The sequence below is a fragment of the Prionailurus viverrinus genome, chromosome D2 (genome assembly GCF_022837055.1).
Source record: "Prionailurus viverrinus isolate Anna chromosome D2, UM_Priviv_1.0, whole genome shotgun sequence".
Taxonomy (NCBI): domain Eukaryota; kingdom Metazoa; phylum Chordata; class Mammalia; order Carnivora; family Felidae; genus Prionailurus; species Prionailurus viverrinus.
In genome coordinates this window covers 85,142,539-85,162,181 of record NC_062571.1, presented here as the reverse complement: position 1 = coordinate 85,162,181, position 19,643 = coordinate 85,142,539, and the positions used below count along the sequence as shown (strand labels likewise).

Below are 19,643 nucleotides of genomic sequence, written 5' to 3'. Positions count from 1 at the left end.
CACACAACACCCTAGAGTCCCCACTAAGAAGAGACGAAGAACAGAGAGAGCTGATCAACCAACAGTACAGGGAAAAATTAAGCTAAAATCATTAAAAATATACATTTAAACAATCCAAAAGCAGGTAGGAAAATGAGGAGGCAAAAGATGAAATGGGACAAAGCAAACAGCAAGACGGCATGCTTAAACCCCACCAGACTGACGATCACATAAATGCACATGCTCTCAATACTACAATTTCTAAAAAGATGTTATCAGATGAGAGTTTTTAAAAACGAGACCCAACTGTATGCCGCCTACAAGAAACACATGTGAAATACAATGACAAAATAGGTAAAATGTAAATGGGTGGAAAAGCATTTTCCACAGAAATGCTAACGAAAAGAAACCTGGAGTGGTCATCTTAGCATCAAACAAGATTTGAAAACAAGAAATATTATTAAGGCAAAAGGCAGCCATTTCATAAGGATAAAAGGGTTAATTCACCATGAGGATGTAACAATTCAAAATTCTAAATACTGGGATGCCTCGGTGGCTCAGTTGGTTAAGCAACTCTTGGTTTAGACTCAGGACATGATCTCACGATTCATGAGTTCGAGCCCCACTTGGGATGCTCTTTGCCCCTCCCCCTTCTCAAAATAAACATTAAAAAAAAAAATTCTACATATGCATGTACCTAAGAACAAGTTCAAAGCAAATGAAGCAAGAGCTGAGAATCGAAGGGGAAACAAATCTCGAGCTATCACAAATAATTTAAAGAACAGGGACACAAGAAAAGCAGCAAGGAGACAGAAGACCTGAACTACACAATCAATAAATGTGACCCAACTGACAATGGAAAGAGCACTCTCCCCAAAAACCAGACTATACACTCCTTTCAAGTGCATACAAACATTCACCAAGACAGATCGTGTTCTGGGCCATAAAGCAATTCTCAATAAATTTAGGACTGAAATCATAAAAAAAAAAAAAAAAAATGTCCTCTGACCACAAGGTAATTAAATGAAAGATCAATAAGAGAGACATCAGGAAAATCCCCCACTATTTAGAAGAGAAACAACATATTTCTAAATAACCCATGCATTAGGGGTGCCTGGGTAGCTCAGTCCGTTAAGCGTCCGACTTTGGCTCAGGTCATGATCTCGCAGTTCATGAGTTTGAGCCCTGCATCGGGCTCTGTGCCGACAGCTCAGAGCCTAGAGCCTATATCAGATTCTGTGTCTCCCTCTCTCTCTGACCCTCCTCCATTCATGCTCTGTCTCTCTCTGTCTCAAAAATAAATAAACCTTAAAAAAAATAAAAAATAAATAAATAACCCATGCATTAAAGAAGGGATCACAAAGGAAAGTGGAAAACACTGCACTAAGTGAAAATAAGAAGGCAACACAGCCATCTGTGGGATGCAGTGCTTCCTGCCTTCCAGGGAAAGCTTAGCATTGAGTGTTAACATGAGAAGAGACCAAGGGCTCAACTCAGTGATCTAAGCTTCCACCTTAGCAAACTATAAACAGAAAGTAAACTAAACCGGAAGTAAGCAGAAGAAGGCAATAATAAAGAGAAGAAACCAACAGAAGACAAAAGAGAAAATCAATTACAACAAAAGCTGGTTCTCTGAAACTGACAAACCTCTAACCAGAACAATCAGAAAAAGAGAGAGAGAGAGAGAGAGAGAGAGAGAGAGAGAAAACACAAATAACCAGTATCAGTAATAAAAGCAAGGACCAGACATTCAAAGGACAGTAAGACAATATTAAAATAACTCTGGGCCAATAAATTGTTAGATGAAACGGCCAATTCCCTGAAAAACAAATTACCAGAAAGTAACTCAGGAAGAAATAAATGACTTGAATAACACTGCCTACTAAAGAAACTGAATGTATAGTTTCTATCCTTCCACAAAGAAAACCCCACACCAACATGGCTTCATCCGTAAATCCCTACAAACATTTAAAGAAGCGGTGATATTAATAGCACACAAACTATTCCAACAAAAGAGGCCCCATCTCATGAGTCACAGATTTTGCCCTAATTCCAAACTAGAAAGACACTCCAAGAGAAGAAAGCTTCAGGTCAGTATCCCTCATAAACACAGACACACAAATCCTCAAGCTATGAAAATATTAATACACCAAGCCCAGCGGGGATTATCCAGGAATGCAAAGTTGGTTTGACAGATGAAAATCCAGCACTGTAATTCACTGCATTAACAGCACAAAGGAAAAGTTTCTCCAGTCTAACAAGAAGCTCCTACAAAAGTGCCCGGCGAAGATGACTCTTCGTGGTGAATAACCGTGATGTAAAACAAGCTGGCACCAAATCTGGAGGGAATCCTCCCACCTACCGCTCCACAAACCCAAGGTCAAGGGGGGAAAAAGCCATTCCTGTGAGAATGCCCAGATGAAGCAATCAAGCTTGTGATCTTTATTCAATCCTCCAACCGTTGTCAATACTCTGTGCCCAGAGGGGAGCACGCTGGAGGCAACGGAGGCTGTTTGCAGGAGAGCACCCGCCTGGCTGCCCGAGTTCTTCCGAAGAGCCGGCTGACTTTTCCATGAAACAAAAGCTTTACGTGTAGAGATGAGTAACAAACTACGGTTACTCAGACTTGGGTATCCGGCAGACATTTCCTCAAAAATAAACAAAGCAACACTACTTGATGCCAATGATAAATGACAAATTGAGAGCTTTAAGTGATAATTACAACTCTGGAAAATTTGTATCCCCCACCCGTGGTCCCCGATTCTAAGGCTGCTCTAAGTTGAAAGGCAGTGATATTAACAAGCCCGGGTTTTAATACTGCACGATGAAACATGTCAATATTTGGAAGACGCGTGTAAGTCAGCAAACAGGTATTTTCCAAAAGACCAGTGAATGACGTTACAAAATCATCCAAGGTGCAAGACACACGTGTCAATTTTCACTTAAGGGACTACAAAAAGCTCGCTAAGGGCTCAGATTCCACACAGCAAAGAACCTTCAAGAAACGAACACTTGCCGAGTTCTGATGCCATCTCAGAGAATATCCACGATTATCTGGAAAAGCTATTAAAATGCTTCTCCCTTACCAGTTACTTATTTGGATGAAGCCAGATTCTCTCAAGATACTTCAACCAAAACATATCACCACAGATGGAATGCAGGAGGCACATGTGAGATCTAGCTGCCTTCCACTAACCCAGTCATTTAAAAGACGCAGAAGGGGGCACCCGGGTGCCTCAGTCGGTTGAGTGTTGGACTTCAGCTCAGGTCATGATCTCACGGTTTGTAAGTTCAAGCCCCCAGTCAGGCTCTGTGCTGACAGCTCAGAGCCTGGAGCCTGCTTCGGATCCTGTGCCTCCCTCTCTTGCTCTCTGCCCCTCCACCACTCATACTCAGTCTCTCTCTCTCTCAAAAATAAACATTAAAAAAACATTTAAAAAAAGATACAGGAAAAAAAAAGTAAGCCAATACCACTCATTTCACTAATTATCTTTTTACAGAAAATAGTTACTTTTCAGTTTAAAATGTGTTATTTACATTAAAGTGTAATCAGTTTATCGCAGCTTAAATGAATTAATATTTTTAAGTTTCTCAATGTTAACTTCTAACACGGTAAATGTTGATATATGACTCATATAAGTTATTTGGGATCTCCAGTAAGTTTTCAGAGCACAAAAAGTCTGAAACCAAACCTGTGGGGCCCACTCCAGGGCTGGACTCTGCCGGGCCCTGACCAACCCTCCATCTCTACCTCAGGCAACCCAGATGCCTTTCGGGACCTAATTCCCCCATCTGCAAACAGGAGGAAAATCAGGGGAACACCTCTGTGTTCTCTGACATGCAGAGCACAAGCAGAGGAGAATCATATGAAAATACCCATTTTCCTATCTTTTTAAATGATTTCTACCACCTCCACCTCTACCACCACCTGGACAAACTTTTCCATAAAAATTTGATTAAATCTCTCTAGGAGACTTCCTTATAAAGCTCCACTAGAGAGAATATATCATTATTTCAGCTTAGGGTTGGAAACGAAAAGACAAAAAAAAAAAAAAAAAAAAAGAATCCTTTGGTACTGTAGCAAGTCAGTGCATGAATACAATTCCATATGAAAACATTTAAAATACATTAGATTTTTGGTCAAGATGAAAGACCGAAAAAAAAAAAAATCAAGCAATCTATTCTAATTGGGTTCCCATGGTAACTGTACAATTGGGTTTTTCAATATAACATCCCAAAGGCCCAATGCACACTTGTAAAATATACTTCAAACAGCCTGAATTGTTTTTACATTACAGCACTCCCAGGAAGATCAATTACTATACATCCCCACCCTGACTATTCGTGGCAGGACACGTTAACACTGCTTGCCATATTAACATAAGTCATATAAGGAACACTACATATCACAATCATTATATAAAACTAATCACACACTTCAGATTCATCAAACCCGCTCTGGGTAATAAACCCATACTACTATTGTCACAGAATCATGTTTACGAAATGCAAGAAATCGAGCCCAACTACATGCCACACCATTAGGCCTCTCTTATTGATTTCAAGGATAAACAGAATCAATCATTAATAATTACATTATAAGATGGCCCTCAAGGTTAATCATATTCTTAGAGACTCTCACTATGGAATTAAACAACAAACATCGCTGTGCTAATAAATAAATAAATAAAACATAACTGAGAATTCAAACCCACGTTTTAAATATTAACACCGTGATGCCAAGCATAGCACACTCCCTCATCGGGGAGTCTAGCTTCTCCCACACTGACCGCAGCGGTCTCTCCCTGCCAAGGGGGATCCTGGGGGCACAGTGCTGGCCCGCACGGCAAAAGCACAGAGGGAGCCTGGGCCACAGCTCAGCAATGGCCAAGATGCATTGGGTAAAAGTTCACAACTTGAATTTTCTTTGCAATAAGCCCAAAAATCCCTGCACATCTGATGCATTCTGCAGATCTACACCCCGTAACACGAACTGCTGCTTGGGCAGAAGTAAATTTAACAATCTCCTCCTACCTTTTTATGTCCCCCCATCAGCGGCCACAGGTGTAACACAGGCCAATGTGATGGAAGTGTAGGCCAGCAGCCTCTAGTGAGAATTATCTTGCGAGGTTCCCAACCCAGCAGAGACCTCCAGAACTCCTGAAAGACAGCTTAGCTTGAAAAGTAACAAACTGCACGGTTCTTAGAATTCTAGCTGGTGTCAAACAGGATGGCCCCAGCTGCTCCTCGATCCAGGCAGGATTAGAGACTGAACTGGGCAACGTCAAGAGAAAAACCAAACGACCAACACAAAATCCCCACCAGCAGCTCTAGACTAGTTCCCCAACCCTCCTCATGCTTAAGAATCCCGGTCCCGTAGCACAGCACACACTCCTCCCCACCTCTCCCTCCTGCCCCAGAGCCTAGAGCCTGGAGCCTGGAGCCCGGACAGCCTCCCAGAACAGGTCCACCCAGTGCCACAACGTCACCAGGCCTGCCAACAGTCCCCCGGCCTTTTGGGCATCTCTCGCCTTGCCTGCCACATCCCCTTCCTGCAACCTTTGGGGCCCCTGGTAAGGAGACATGGGTTTCTGTTCATTCTATTTTCTGTCACCCCTATGTACACTCACACCTTGCGGAATGCCAGGAGCTAAACCTGAGAACCATCCTACAGGACTTCTGAGCGCTGCCTGACTATAAAGTACCCTCATCCCCAAATTCCAACTTCATACACAAGCCCCAAATGAGACTTGTGCTTCTCAGGTAACTGGTCTGTGCTTCACCTGTGTATTAGTCAGCTCAGTTGCCACAAGAGAAATCTACAGACCACATGGCTTACGCAGAAATTTATTTTTTCACAGTTCTGGAGGTGTAAAGTCCAAGATGAAGGTTCTGGCTGATCTTATGTCTGGTGAGGGCTCTCCTCCTGGCTTGCAGACAGCTGCCTTATCCTCACGCCCTCGATCGGGGGGGGGGGGGGGGGGGGCGGGGGGGGTTGTGGATGAGGGGAGGGGAGGGGAGGGGAGGGGAGGGGAGGGGAGGGGAGAGAGGAGGAAGGAGCAGGGAGAGAGAGATCCGTCCCTTTTATAAGGCCACCCATCTGGCTGGATGAGGGCCCCACCTTATGACCTCATTTAATCTTAATTACCTTCTAAAGGCCCCTCTCCCAACAGCCACCTTGGGGGTTAGGGCTTCTACACAGGAGTCTTAGGAGGACACACTTAACCCTTGGCTGGCCCTCCCATCAGGCAGAAGCCCACCCCAGCCTCAGAGAGTTCCTCACACAGAATTCCAGCATCGAGAGATGAAACCCACACCAGCAAAGCAGACACCTGAGTGTGAGTGTGTGGGCCTAGGGAAGGAAGGGCATCGGAATGGCTGCGTTGGGGCTGGGTCAGAAGAGGCTCCCCAGACAGAGCAGAGGAGGGGTCTGGGAAGAGGGGAACGGGGTCTCCTACCCATCCACGCTCAGAGCAAAGCCTTGTTGCGCAGGCTTCTAGAGAACATGCCAGAACAGAAGTCCATGGCCTTTGCGCTGAAAGGGGCTTCAAGAGGAGTCTCACAGGCTCATTCCATTTGGGACCTGGGTGGGCAGGAGGGGTTACCTTGGAGCATTTTTCAACCCCCGCCTTCAACAGGAGGAGGAAGAGGCCATCAGCACTGACTCTCCCTGGTCTTGTGCCCGAGTGCCAGGCTTCCGCTGTCTGGGGCCACCCTGAGCAGTGCCCTGTGTCAGGCAGCCGGCCCCATTCCGTGTGGGGTAAGGTACTCCCAGGAAGCCTCCCCGGGACCCTGGGGGATAGAGGCAGGGGACTGTGTGGGGCTTGGGAGGCCAAGCAACTGAGCTCACAGAGATTGGAGCCAGGCAGCTTCTTCCTCAGTGGTGCAGGAGACTTGAAAATCCTCATCATCTAAACCCAGAGCCCACGTGTACTTCGCTCTGAACCCCAGGAGGCAGCTTCAAGTCTGAGAGCTGCACAGAGGGGCCAATACTCACCTGGCTGCCCAAAGATGACCATCCGGTCCAAGTAAACTCCGGGCAGCCTGGAGCCAGTCCTTCTCAATAGCAAGCACCCCACAATCAAAACATCACAAACACGTGCAGCCAAGATCTGGCTTTTCAACGAGTAACTGGGATTTTCCACATCAATGCCAGGGCACAACTGAAGCACCACAAATGGCTGCTTCCAACACCAGAACTACTACAAACACTTGTTTCTGGCCGATACAAAAGAATATTTAAGTAACCCATCCAAGAATCCGTCCTGTCTTAATTGTCATGATGCGCAGCGACTAGGAAAGAAACACCTCTGGCTCCAAGAAGGCTTCTTAGCAAGAAACCTCATCATACAGGGAGGCAGAATCACCGAGGAAATCAGAACCAGAACATCTGGAGGTTTTCCCAGAGTGACAAACGGTCCAGACAACACCACAAGAACAGCAGTGATGATCTCAGTCCAGAAGGAAATGTTCTAATTACACTCAGGGCAAAAATAAACAAATTTAAAGAGAGAGCGAGACAGAAGGTAAAAGGAAGTTTTTAAAGCCCATACTTTTGTAGGAAAAGAAACTAAAGTAATGATAATAGGTCAAAACCCATGTGAATTCAAATAGTAGGAGAGCAACAGGCAGGATGTCACGGAGGACCCTGCACAGGTGACCACCTCCCCCGCCCAGCTCACCCGAGACCTTGTGGGTTTAGCAGTGAAAGTGTGTGTCCCAGTAAACCACTAGTCACCCATGACAGGACAGAGAGGTCTCCCAGAGCCTGCCCTGCTGGTGGGCAGAACACCTTTACGGTGGCTGATTGTAGCCAGAATGATGGATAATGCTGAATATTAAGAACACTAATTCAATTTTAGAACCTACGTACTTGGTCTGGCTGTTCTTGGAACAAATTCCAAAAGCAGCGTGAGAGGAGCGCCCCCGCCCCAAACTCCCTGTTGACCCAGTGGGGGCCGGACCCCGCCAGCGCCAGAGACGGATGGGCCGGGGTGGGTGCAGAAGGTGGTGATCAGCAAACATGCTGGCAGAATGCACCGCATCCATCTGACTCGACAGCTTAATCTGATGATAACACAATGGTGACAGAAACAAATCTTTCTGCACAATAAAGAATAGCACACATGGGCTTTTCTGGGGATAGGTACCTAAACTCAGTAACTTTTGAAAATACATCATTTCTTCCCTTTGCCCATTATTCCAGGAACTTCCACTGAGAGTGAAAAGCCTTACTAAGGAGAGTGGCTGCAAACACAGGAGAGGATTCGGGCGACGCCCCATGCAGAGGACCCCCACCCACCTCCTCTCCCGGCCCACCGCTGATGTCATTTCTTAACTAGGACAAGTTCAGGACCCAGAGACTTGGAAGCGCCATATCTCGGGACCTGGGCCACACTGTGGAGCGTCCAAGGGCCAGGGCAGCCGGGAGGCCCAACACGCGTCACCCTTGACTCCATCTGAGTCACTGGCACCTTTCCGTCTGTCCTTCCCGCAGGCCACCTGGTGACCACCCAGGACCCTCCTGGGTGCTCTGCCCAGGCCTCCTCCGCCAGGCCGCCTGCTTCTCCTGGTCCAAGTCCCCCTCACAGGTCACTCTCCCATGGGGGGCCTTCTCCAAGCACTTCCCGCCCCCACGCAGGCCCACCCTGGCCCCCGGGTGCGCCCAGAAGCACTCCCAGAGCCTGAAACAGCGACGCGGGGTGAACAGGCCGCCAGAAGCCCCAGCAGTGACCCGCACGGGGGCGCAGGGAGGTGCACACGCTGACATCGGCCAGGTGGTCTCGACCTAAGGGGACTGGGCACGCATTTCCCTTTCAACGTGTATCCTGAAGTGACTGCACACCCCGAACTTGGCGGTTGTGTTGCAAGACCCCACGAGCGCTTGCAGGAAAGCACAGCCGCCCCCCTCCCCCCCAACGGAGAGCGGGCAGGGGTGCGAGCGCCGCTCGCGAGGCCTCCTCAGCCCTGCCCGAGCCAGGTGACAGGAGGGCAGGCAGCCACCCCCCCCCCCGAACCCCAGGCTGCCATGACAGAAACGGGTTATGTACCCTGCGAAAGCCAGATCGTTTCTCTGACTTCCCCAAGGCCTGCCTTTCCGTGAATAAAAAGCACACACACCCCGTGTTTCCCTTCCCCGTTTAAAAACACAGCTTCTGAACACAGTCACCTTCCACCTCCAAACTGCACCCAACTCCTCGGCGCCCCGCACTCCGCCAGCAAGCCCTCCAGGTCCCCTCGGCTTCCCACACGCTGTCCCCACCCCCACTCTGACACGCCACGTGTGACCGCACCGCTTCCGCCCGCGAAGTGTGTGACCGTACCGCTTCCCGGCGTGCGGCGCGTGGCCGGACCGCCTCCCCACGTGACCGTACCGCTTCCCAGCATGCCGCACGCGCGACTGCACCACCTCCCCACGTGGCCGTACCGCTTCCGCACGTGAGGTGCGTGACAGTACCACCTCCCCGCCTGCCGCGCGTGTCCCTAGCGATTCCCTGCGTGCCGCCTGCCAACAGAGGTCGCCCGCCACCCGGACCTCCTCTCCTCCTCCCTCCCTGTCGTCCCTGTTGGTGACCGCAGTGGTCCCCCACTCACAAAGCTCCCAAGGCCAAGGGTCAGAGAGAACAGTCCCCTTCCTGGCTGGCCTGGCACTAACTTTCGGCCCCCTTTCTGGCCCCGACTCCCACCCCTACTCCAGCCAGACTGCTCGCAGATCCATCTACATCCATGAGTCCACGCGTGCCACCACTGGGCCGCAAGTCTATGCGCAAGTGCTTCATCCGCCCTTACGGCTGGAATCAGGAGCAAGTCCGTGGCCCATCGGGACTCGGTAATGAGCGTGGCTGAAGTCCTCGAACATAGCCTGGCGCCCACGGCGCTCCTCTCCTTTCTCCGGCACCTGCACACTGGTCCTATGCTCAAAGGAGGGACGCGGGGTACACCTGCGTCTTCAGTAAGTGGCAGAGCACACACAGGTAGGGTCTTGTCAGCCCCGTACAAGTGGCTTGTGTGCTGGGAGGTGTCGTGAGCACGGCAAGCAGGCACAGACTTGAGAGCGCTGTTTTTCCCACAATGTGAAGGATAATGCTTAGTCACACTGGCCTTCAGAAAACATACACAAGAACATACAGGTGTGGATTTATGCCTGCTACATCTTGCCTCTAAAAGGACTTGTACCCATTTCTCTGCTTCACCCCTGCAGAGGCAGCATGACACAACCAATGGGCTAACACAGAACCCCACTCCTATGCCCGTGTGCCTTGTACAGGCCCCTCGACCTCTCCAGGAGCCAGTGTCCTCATACACAAAATAAAGAAACTAACGGTGTCTGGGTCACCCAGTGATCCTGAAGATATGAGAAGCCGATCTACCTACGTAAATCAACCAGCACAGTGAGCCTTCAATAAATGCTATTATCAGCAATACTATCATTCTCGCACTGTCCAGATTCCTCTGGAACTTGACTGACTCTACTAGGCTGACCCATGATAGGACGGGAAAAAGACACCCCTAAATATGGCCCATTTCCACCCACACAAATTATTGTGGATTTTTTATTTTTGACAAAACTGACCTAACCCGTCGCCTTACCCATCTTTACCACAGTATGAGCGGTCACATATGCTGGGGACCCTGATGGCTCCTGACCACTGCCAGTGTCCGATTCTGTGTGTGGCCCTTCAGGAGGTTCTTTCCATTTAACAGATGCTTACTGTCAAGCCTCCCAGGGCTGCCAGAGACTGGCAGGGTCCACTGGCCTGCTCTCCACCCACGCAGCACGAGCCTGCCCTGGGCACCGCACACCTGAGCACTCACAGATCACACGTGAGTGGGGAGCGCCTTGACAGCAAGCACTTGAGCAGCTGTTGATAATGTCCACTGTGAAAAACCAAACTGGCAGCAAGGGAAACCAGCTCCTTAGAGAAAGAATTTTAGAAACCTGGCAAATTAGCACTGAGCTACATCATGCTCCAGACCAAACACAAGTCCATGGCCGCCTGGAATCACAGACACACAGGAGATGGGACACTGGACTCCATCGCCAGTCCTGCCTCCTCCTGAAAACAGGTCGGTGGCTCTGAGCTAACAAAGGTCGGCTATTCCTGGGCTCACCAGGGCCTGGTGTGATCTGTAAACACAATTCCCTCCCAATAGCCAACAACAGCCCTCTGAATGGTAGTGTCATCTTCCCTATGTTGGGGGAGACTAAGGATCAGAAAAGTTAAGTAACTCTACTCAAGGTCATATAACTAGTAGATCCAGATCCAGACAAGCAGGCTTGTTACCAGAGGCTGCACACTTAACCCTGTGCTTGCCTCCCCAAATGGGGGCTTGGGTTATGTGTAAATCTATAAAACCAGGATGTTATTGGGCTGGAGGGAAAGTAGGATTTCCGGTTTGTTCCTCCCCACTTTTCTAGGTAGAATCTCATCCTTCTATGAGACTGTGGTTCCAAGTTAAGATTTCTACCCAGGCAGTGCTTCATACTTTATTATTTCATGTGCTTACACTCACCCAAGTAGACACAATAAGCATGATCATCACCATCAGACACAGGAGGAGGCAGCTTGGGTTTTCAAAGTTTCTTAAAGTCACCCTACTAGTAAATGGCACCACCCAAATCCCTCCCATTTTTCTCCCCAATACAACTCTGGCACTTCCTGAATAAACTCAACTCTGTTCTACAAAAATACATTCAGTTGTGCGTTTGAAAGTCAGCCCTCATCTGAGACCATGAACACGCTTCTACCCAGAGAGGAGAAAAGCAATGCCAGCCATTCAAAGGAAAAGATAGGAGTGAAATATAATATGGCTGTCCATGCTTAACATTTGTTTGTAAAACTAATGCCAAAGTTTTGGTAACATCTGCATCTTCTGTCATAACCACAAGACCGAAAACTATAACACTATGATAACATGTTGGGTTTGCAATTTGAAGAGATTCACATGTCTCTGAGGAGTTACAAAACCATACACAGATCCATAAGCACGGGCAACTGACGACAACGCTGGCTGCGAATGGATCCATCTGGAAGGGGAACTCCAGAGCTTGTCTGGGCTGGCGAGCACTACTTCTCAGCCATCCTAAAGATTTCCCAAGAGATGGTTGGAACATTGGGGTCCCTAGAATTCCCTGGGAAGCTTGCAAAGACACAGGTCCCCAGGTGCTGATCTCGTAGGTCTGACAAGGAAGCCTACAATCTGCCTTTTGTAACTAGCACCCTTGGTAATCCTGATACCAATAGGGCTCAGAGCCCCTTTTGAGAACACTGTACCTACGACACATGGATATCCCACTACAAGGACAGCAATGCGTTCCAGTGGTGGCTCTTACCAACGAACCCAAACAAGCAGGTCAAAATCTGAAGGTAACACCTTGGGTCCCAACTTTTAGTCCTTTTGACTGGGGGGTAAACTGTAGCTAACAATTTAAAAACAAATGAGAAATAACTAGTTACTTACTAAATTTCAACATTTAAATGTCCCATCCCATATCTTGCCCCAAGATTCAATTCCCTCTCTACGCCCATCTAGATACCTCTCAACACCCAGCGCTGGAAGTGCCTAATCTATCAATAAGGTGAGAGTTTTCTAAACTACTATCCATATGACTCAATTTGTCAGTAAAAACTGCCACCAGCGCTGTGCTTGCAGAAAAATGTCCATAAATGCATTATTGCGACTGGCAGATCGATGTCTATAATAAAAACAAATAGATTTAACAAGTGCCTGCTTTTACGAGTGGTGCCATTGGCGGACCGCGCGTTCAGCTTCACCCCCAGACTTCTGGGAATGGGCAATAGAGCTCGGGCTGGATACTCTGCTGACTTCACAAGTGCTACGGGTAGGAAATTATTCTAACAAGACAATTTTCAAAGTAGTAGAGCGAACATATGAGGCATTTATAACTCTCTCACAATCCCTTTCGTGGTTCCACACAGACGACAACAAATTTAACTGCCAGGAAATGTTTCTATAGAACTTTTAACTGGTTTTACCACAGCTGCATCAAAAGCCAAAAGTCTACTCCAGGTTGGGGCCGGGGGGATGGAGACATGAGGCCTGCCTCCCTGGAGACCCCCACTCCTCCAAGCCCCCAATCGGATTGAAAACAACTTGTGGTGTCAAAAACAAGTTTCAGCGTTTAACACATAGCCAAGGGTGTCACTGCTGTGTCAGTGGCTCCTGGGGCTGCCTATTTAGTTAGTTATTTCACTAAGGCAGACATCAGGAGCGTGACTGCCACAGACTGGCTTCCCCGCCAGGGATTCTGAGCACTTTGGCAAGACACTGTGACCGATTTACACGTAAGCCACATCTGCCAAAACCACTTGGGTTCCTTCAAAGGTTATAAAAGGTCACAAAACGATTTATTCCTGTTCTTAGACAATTCACTTCAATTGCTATTTAAAGGAATAAGTCATTCACTATATTCCATATATTCACTATACGGTTTTCTCAAAACCTTGCAGCCCTCTCTAAGCTCTTTATTATTTTTAAATTTTCTACACCCAAAGGAAACGACTCTTTCCACTGACCAGCAAAGACGTGCCGGTTACCCTAATGCCACAGGACACCCATCTGGCAGTATTCTGTCTCCCAACAGTCTACAACTTTCACCTACCTTTGCCCAAGACAGGCCTCCAGAACTAACAGGAGGGGAAATGCATCCTGTGAACCAAGGGAAAACCAGCCCCTCCCCCACACATACTTTTACTTTAAACCAGGAACGGGTGCTGTTGGGTTTGTTCGCTCATCATGAGTACATGTGAAAGGATGACAGGGAATCCACTCTCACCCAATGGGAATGTTATGGTTTGTATGTCTCCGATTTCTAAGTTTCAGGCTTTGTATAAATAACATTCTGAGATAAGACCTAAGCACCTGTATCAGAAGCTACCCATCACAGGGGTGCCTGGGGGGCTCAGTCGGTTGAGCGGCTGACTTCGGCTCAGGTCATGATCTTGCAGTCTGTGAGTTTGAGCCCCGGGTCGGGCTCTGTGCTGACAACTTGGAGCCTGGAGCCTGCTTCAGACTCTGTGTCTCCCTCTCTCTCTGCCCTTTACCTGCTCACACACTCTCTCTCTCAAAAATAAATAAACATTAAAAAAAATTTTTTTAACAACAAAAAAAGAAGCTACCCCTCCCAGAAAAGAGGCTCAGGGGGCCTAAGACAGTAGCCAAATGAGCTCAGGGCCTTTCAGAGACCTGGAGCCCAATGTAGGTGTCTGGAGTGACCAGAGACGTGACAGGAAGTCAAAACCCCCAGGGAAAGTTGACCCACAAGAGGAATTTTATGCAGTTAGATAAAGTCAGAGAGAAGTATGAAAACACACCTGATAATAAGGGTAACAGATGACCACAGGAAAAGAGAATTCAGAAAATACTGTCTTGTTTCCATGATTTTCTATCAAAGAGACTATACTATAAACTGAAAAGGGCCTTGAGACCCCAAACAGGGAGCTGGAATAGAGCCGTGTTGGTGGTTTGAGTCCCTGGCTTCTAAGTGTCCTCTGCAAAATAAGAAAAACGAAGACAATTTAGTAAGTTTCCTTTATGGAACAACACCGAGGAGCACACTGCTGGGTTCCTGGGACAGGAAGAGCAGAGACTGCCAGGGAGGCCCCCTTCTTCCTCAGGCCCCACTGCCCTCCTCCCCTGCACGGCCAGCCCAGGACCTCACTTGTGCACCAGGAAAGGCAATTGGGGACAGGAGGCCTGAGTGGAGGGCCCAAGTGAGGCTCGACCGAGAGCCACATGAGACCAAAACACAGGAGAAAAGAAAGGTCTGAGAATCTCCACTGAACAAGAGTGAGATCTTTCCAACATGTCCACGCCTCGTGCATTACTTCTTTAAACTTCCCTCTCCATCAGTGTTCAACAGTGTCCAGAGCAGAGTTTAATAATACTAAAATCTAGCTCTTATAACACAGATTTGTTTTCTGTTTTAAGTAGGCTTCATGCCCAGCATGGAGACCAATGTGGGGCTTGAACTCATGACCCTGAGATCAAGACCTGAGCTGAGATCAGGAGTTGGATGCTTAACCGACTGAGCCACCCAGGCGCCCACAGATTTGTTTTAATGAAAAGAACATTCATGAAGAAAAGGTGCCTTTCTATAGCTCTGTACTTGAGGCCCAGTTCATCCAGCCCCCATACTGTACTCTACTATTCAAATTCTAACTCAAGACAAGAACCTGGGAAGAAATCAAACACCTGTAGAGTGAGGCCAACTCTCCACTACCTGTAGACTCTGGACCTTTGCAGGTGTGCACTTGCTGTGACCTCCAGGACAACAGTGTCTGAGTTAACACAATATGAACTCCCCGCTGGGGGGGCAGCCAGGAATGGAGAGGAGAACTCTGACACTGTTTCCTTAAAATTGCTTTACCCCCAGCATGGTTTCGTTTTCACGTCCTTTTCTAATGCTTTTACACCCTTTTTTTATGCCGTGTGTTATCCATTGAAGGACTCAGGGAAAGAACAAAACTGTCTCTTCATCATCTATCTTGGGGAGATGGAGAGAAGGGCCTGACGCAGACATTTTACAGGTTCTTAATGTAAGTAACCAGTCCGATTCCTAGCTCCCCGTGTTCAACAGCTTTGTGCTCTGCCACAAACAGCTGAAGTGACCCCTCCCTGGGCAAAGCAGCCTCCCTCTGCCCTGATGACTGTCCACCCAACCAAGCAAACGCTGTGTTTGAGCATACAAAATGTGCTTCCAAGATAGAAAGCCAAGTACTGAGCAGAGGCCTTGATAGGGAAGACCATTCTGAGATCTCAGTAAATGATGGGCCCAGAAAGGGAGCGGGGAATACGTGGGTTAGAACACTGCTCTACTGTATTATCACCGACTGGGGAATTATGGTGCCCAGTGTAAATGGCTCTCAAACTCCACTTATTTACTCTAAGTGTTTGCGGAGGCAATTAGGGCGAAATGTATACACACACCAGCCATGAAAATGAAGACCCCAGAACTTGCTCTTCTCTGGCACTGTCTTAAAACACGGTGCAGCAAATGTGGAATTCTGCACAAAGAGTATGCTAAAGGCTTGCTGCAAGGAAGGGCCGGAGTAGAGGCCTCTGGAAGCTTCCTGGGAACAGAAGGCAAGCGGCGGCCCCCAGGCGCTGGTCAGTAGTGCAGGGCGGGGGAGTGGGCAGGGAGAGCGTCGAAGATGTTGGCCAACTACAGGCATGACAGGGGAGGCCACAACGGGCCGCTATCACCGCAGAGCAACTTGGTCCAGGAACTCCAGACGTGGGGAAGGAGGGCCGCACCTGGGCACACCTGGGTACACCTGGGCACACGTGCGCACACCTGGGGCCTGTGCAGAGAGGGTGGGATCAGGGCAGGCCCCTCGCCTATGGCGAGGAGAGGGTGCCCATAGAACCACAGGCTTCAGACCACTGCTCAGCCTAAGAAAGGCCCCGACTTTGGCGGGAGGGCAGCAACCCAGACACTCACCGCGTCACCAGGGCGCCGACCACGAGCAGCTGCGAACACAGGGTGGCCAAGGGCTGGAGAACCACCCGCTGCCCAGGCATGTCCGGGGCGCGGGGGGCGGAGCCGGGGCGGGGGCGGGGCCACTGTGGGCGGGGCCTGGACGTGACGGAAGCTTGGTCAGGAAGAGCGGAGCCACGGGCGCGGGGGCGGGGCCCAGAGAGGGGGGCGCCGGGAAGTGCGGGAGCGGGTGGAGGCCGAGGCGCGGGGGCGGGGCCTAGAAGGCAGGGCGGGGCCGGGGCGGAGAGCGGACGCCCGCCCCCTGTCTGCGGACTGCCGCGGGGGTCGGAGCATGCCCAGTGCGGCGGATCCTGGGCTGACCCCGCTCTGCGCAGCCTCGCTGGCCTCCCGGCGCCGCCCCGCGAGGGCCCTCCCGCCCGCCGCCGACCGGCCTCCTCTGCCTGGCCGCCCAGACCCCGCGCTCCCGCCCCACAGCGCTCCGTGCTTCAGTTTAGCCACCATCAGCTCCGCGTCCCGTGGTGCTTGCGGTCCGCGGCGCCAAGTGCTCAGTGGCCGTGTTGCCAACTCAGCTTTGCGGGGCAGGGGCCCGGAGCGCGGGCTGCCTGCCTGGGCCTCCCGGAGGGCAGGGACAGGCAGGACTCCGGGCACCATCCGGGTCGATGAGCGAGCAGAGGGGCCTGGGATGTCTCTATTGCCTGTGGTCGGAGGTGGCCTTGCAGGGCCCCTCGGGTCCTGAAGGTCACCGTGACCTAGACACAGGCTCCGTAGCAGCCAGGCCAGGCTCAGGTGCTAGTCAGTGAGCACATGGGTGCCGGCACTACTTGGTGCTCTGTGGACGTTATTATGGTTGAATTGTGTTCTCCCAGAAAAATATGTTGGCGTCCCAACCCCAGTACTCAGAATGTGACCCTATTTGGAGATAGAATCTTTACAGAGGTAACAAGTTAAAATGGGTCCTAATGCCATACCACTGGTGTCCTTGCAAGCAGAAGGCCAGGTGAAGACAGAGACTCGAGGAGAACTGTGTGAAGGGGGAGGGTGCAAAGTGGCACATCCAGGAGCCAAGGAGAACCCAGGACAAGAGAGGCATGGACAGCACCCAGCCCTGGAGCCTTCAGTGGGAGCACAGCCCTCTGCACACATTGATTTCAGACAATAGATGTGTGCTGTTTCCAGACACTCAGTTTTTGGTACTTTTTATGACATCCCCAGGAAGCAGTATAGACCCATTGTATCCAGCTTGATAGGCATAAGGTCCCCTGGGAGTCTTCCCCAAAGCTTGAGGGAGGTCACACACCCATCGGTCCCATCTCAGGACCACACGTTCTAAGTCATCTATGGGCCCCTTAGGTTCCGTTTTCTTAATGGGAAAGAAATCTTCACTCTCCCCGTATGTACAACTCCTCTACTGGGACATTTGTGACTTGAGTGACTCGACATATCAACGTTGTCAATAAAAATTTGTTCAAAGAACCTAAAGAGAGGTTGCTTTATGATCAACCCCAGTGACTATAGATGCATGGTGGATTCTCTCAAGCCCCCCACGCAGGGCCACGCCTCAGCTGGGACACGTTCAAAATAACTGGCCTGGGCCCCGGAGTACACGTTGGTGATTAAGTTACTTTTTTTCTGGTGAGACTGGACTCAGCCTCAGAATCCTTCTCCATCCTGCTCCAGGCAGCCACAGGCACTAAAACTAGGAAGACAGGAGAAATGAAACACCTTTGCCATTTGTTCTGGTCTTCTCTGTTGGCTCACTGTGAAACTTTAGGAAATTTACTCAAATTCTCTAGTCCTCAATGCTATCATGTGTAAAGGATTTTTATAATGACCCGCTCTTTGTGGCGCGTGCAGGTACGCGCAACAAACATCGACAACAATATGCCTGTCTTCTTATAGTCTATTACAGTCTATACACTCAGAACTAGGATCCCAACAGAAATGAAAAGGGAAAATAACACCGAAATGGACCAGGATATCTTCTGGTATCCTAGCAAGTGTACTGTGATGTAATTTTCTAACAATAAATAAATTCTACTCTTCTTTTTATCTGAACAGTATATTAATATGATTCCGTAAGCTGTTAGTGAAACAAGACTTAGCTGGTATTAGCATCTCTGATTCCCACCCACGGAAAGAAAGGTCATCACAGGCAACCTAAGGCCCTCTTAGAGAGATGATGTGGATTTGGGGAGGGGTAGGCCAGAGAGACAGAGGAGAATGCAGCATCCAGGGGGATGCAAACACCAGGCTTTCCTGGTGGGACTCAGTTACCCTTCAGGGAGGTTGAGAGACACTGCAGCTGCCTTCACAAGGGGCATCAGGTCAGGAGCCACGTAGGGGTCTTAGAACCAAGGGGGGTTGGGGGGAAGCCACCCCTCCTGCCAAGGACTGGCCCCGCCAAAGGCTGAGACTCCAGAACATGACATTTAAGGCTCTCCAGCGAACAGAACTGAAATCCACACTCTCAACACTTGCTTGCTGGTAAATTCTTCTCCTCTTAATGATAATTTCCAAAAGCTCAAAGCATTTCCGCGAAAACTGCCCTAGGCCTCATTCCTATGTCCCATTACACCAGCATCCTCACCTACGAACACGTCCTGTCATTGAAGCAACACAAGGGTAGCCCCAGTCTGGGGAACAGCTTGGTGTGTAAGGGACGCAAGGTCAGGATGTTTGGGGTGCGGCCCTGCCAGCCTCTCACTGTGCAATCCACCTGACTGCTCTGTCGGATGACAGCGTTGGACTAGGTGGACAAAGTTTCTTTGGGGTTTCCCATCTGTAGATTAATAAATCATATCCCATCTTCTCTGGACACAGCTTCCCATGAATGACTTTTTGCAAAAGAAACGGAAAACCAAAGGAGTATATGCTCGTTGCCACTCTGACTTCTCCAAGGGACCTCCTTGAATGTCCTCTAAGATTGGCCAGCTTTCTTGTGGGCACTGGGAACAATGTTAATTTGCATCGTTTCTTTAAACATCCAAATGGAGGGGCGCCTGGGTGGCGCAGTCGGTTAAGCGTCCGACTTCAGCCAGGTCACGATCTCGCGGTCCGGGAGTTCGAGCCCCGCGTCAGGCTCTGGGCTGATGGCTCAGAGCCTGGAGCCTGTTTCTGATTCTGTGTCTCCCTCTCTCTCTGCCCCTCCCCCGTTCATGCTCTGTCTCTCTCTGTCCCAAAAATAAATAAAAACGTTGAAAAA

The 19,643-nt window shown here is 49.5% G+C and overlaps 1 protein-coding gene across 4 annotated transcripts in view; it reads right to left on the bottom strand.

Annotated features, from left to right (window-relative positions):
- Positions 1-16,545, bottom strand: part of MGMT (O-6-methylguanine-DNA methyltransferase) — a 366,049-nt gene extending 349,504 nt beyond the window's left edge. For 3 of the 4 annotated variants that reach the window (XM_047825010.1, XM_047825012.1, XM_047825011.1), the window contains exon 1: positions 16,445-16,545. The gene's annotated coding sequence lies outside the window, so the exon portion shown is untranslated. The remainder of the gene's footprint in view (positions 1-16,444) is intronic. The other variant, XM_047825013.1, reaches the window with a different exon arrangement.
- Between the last annotated feature and the right edge of the window lie 3,098 nt (positions 16,546-19,643).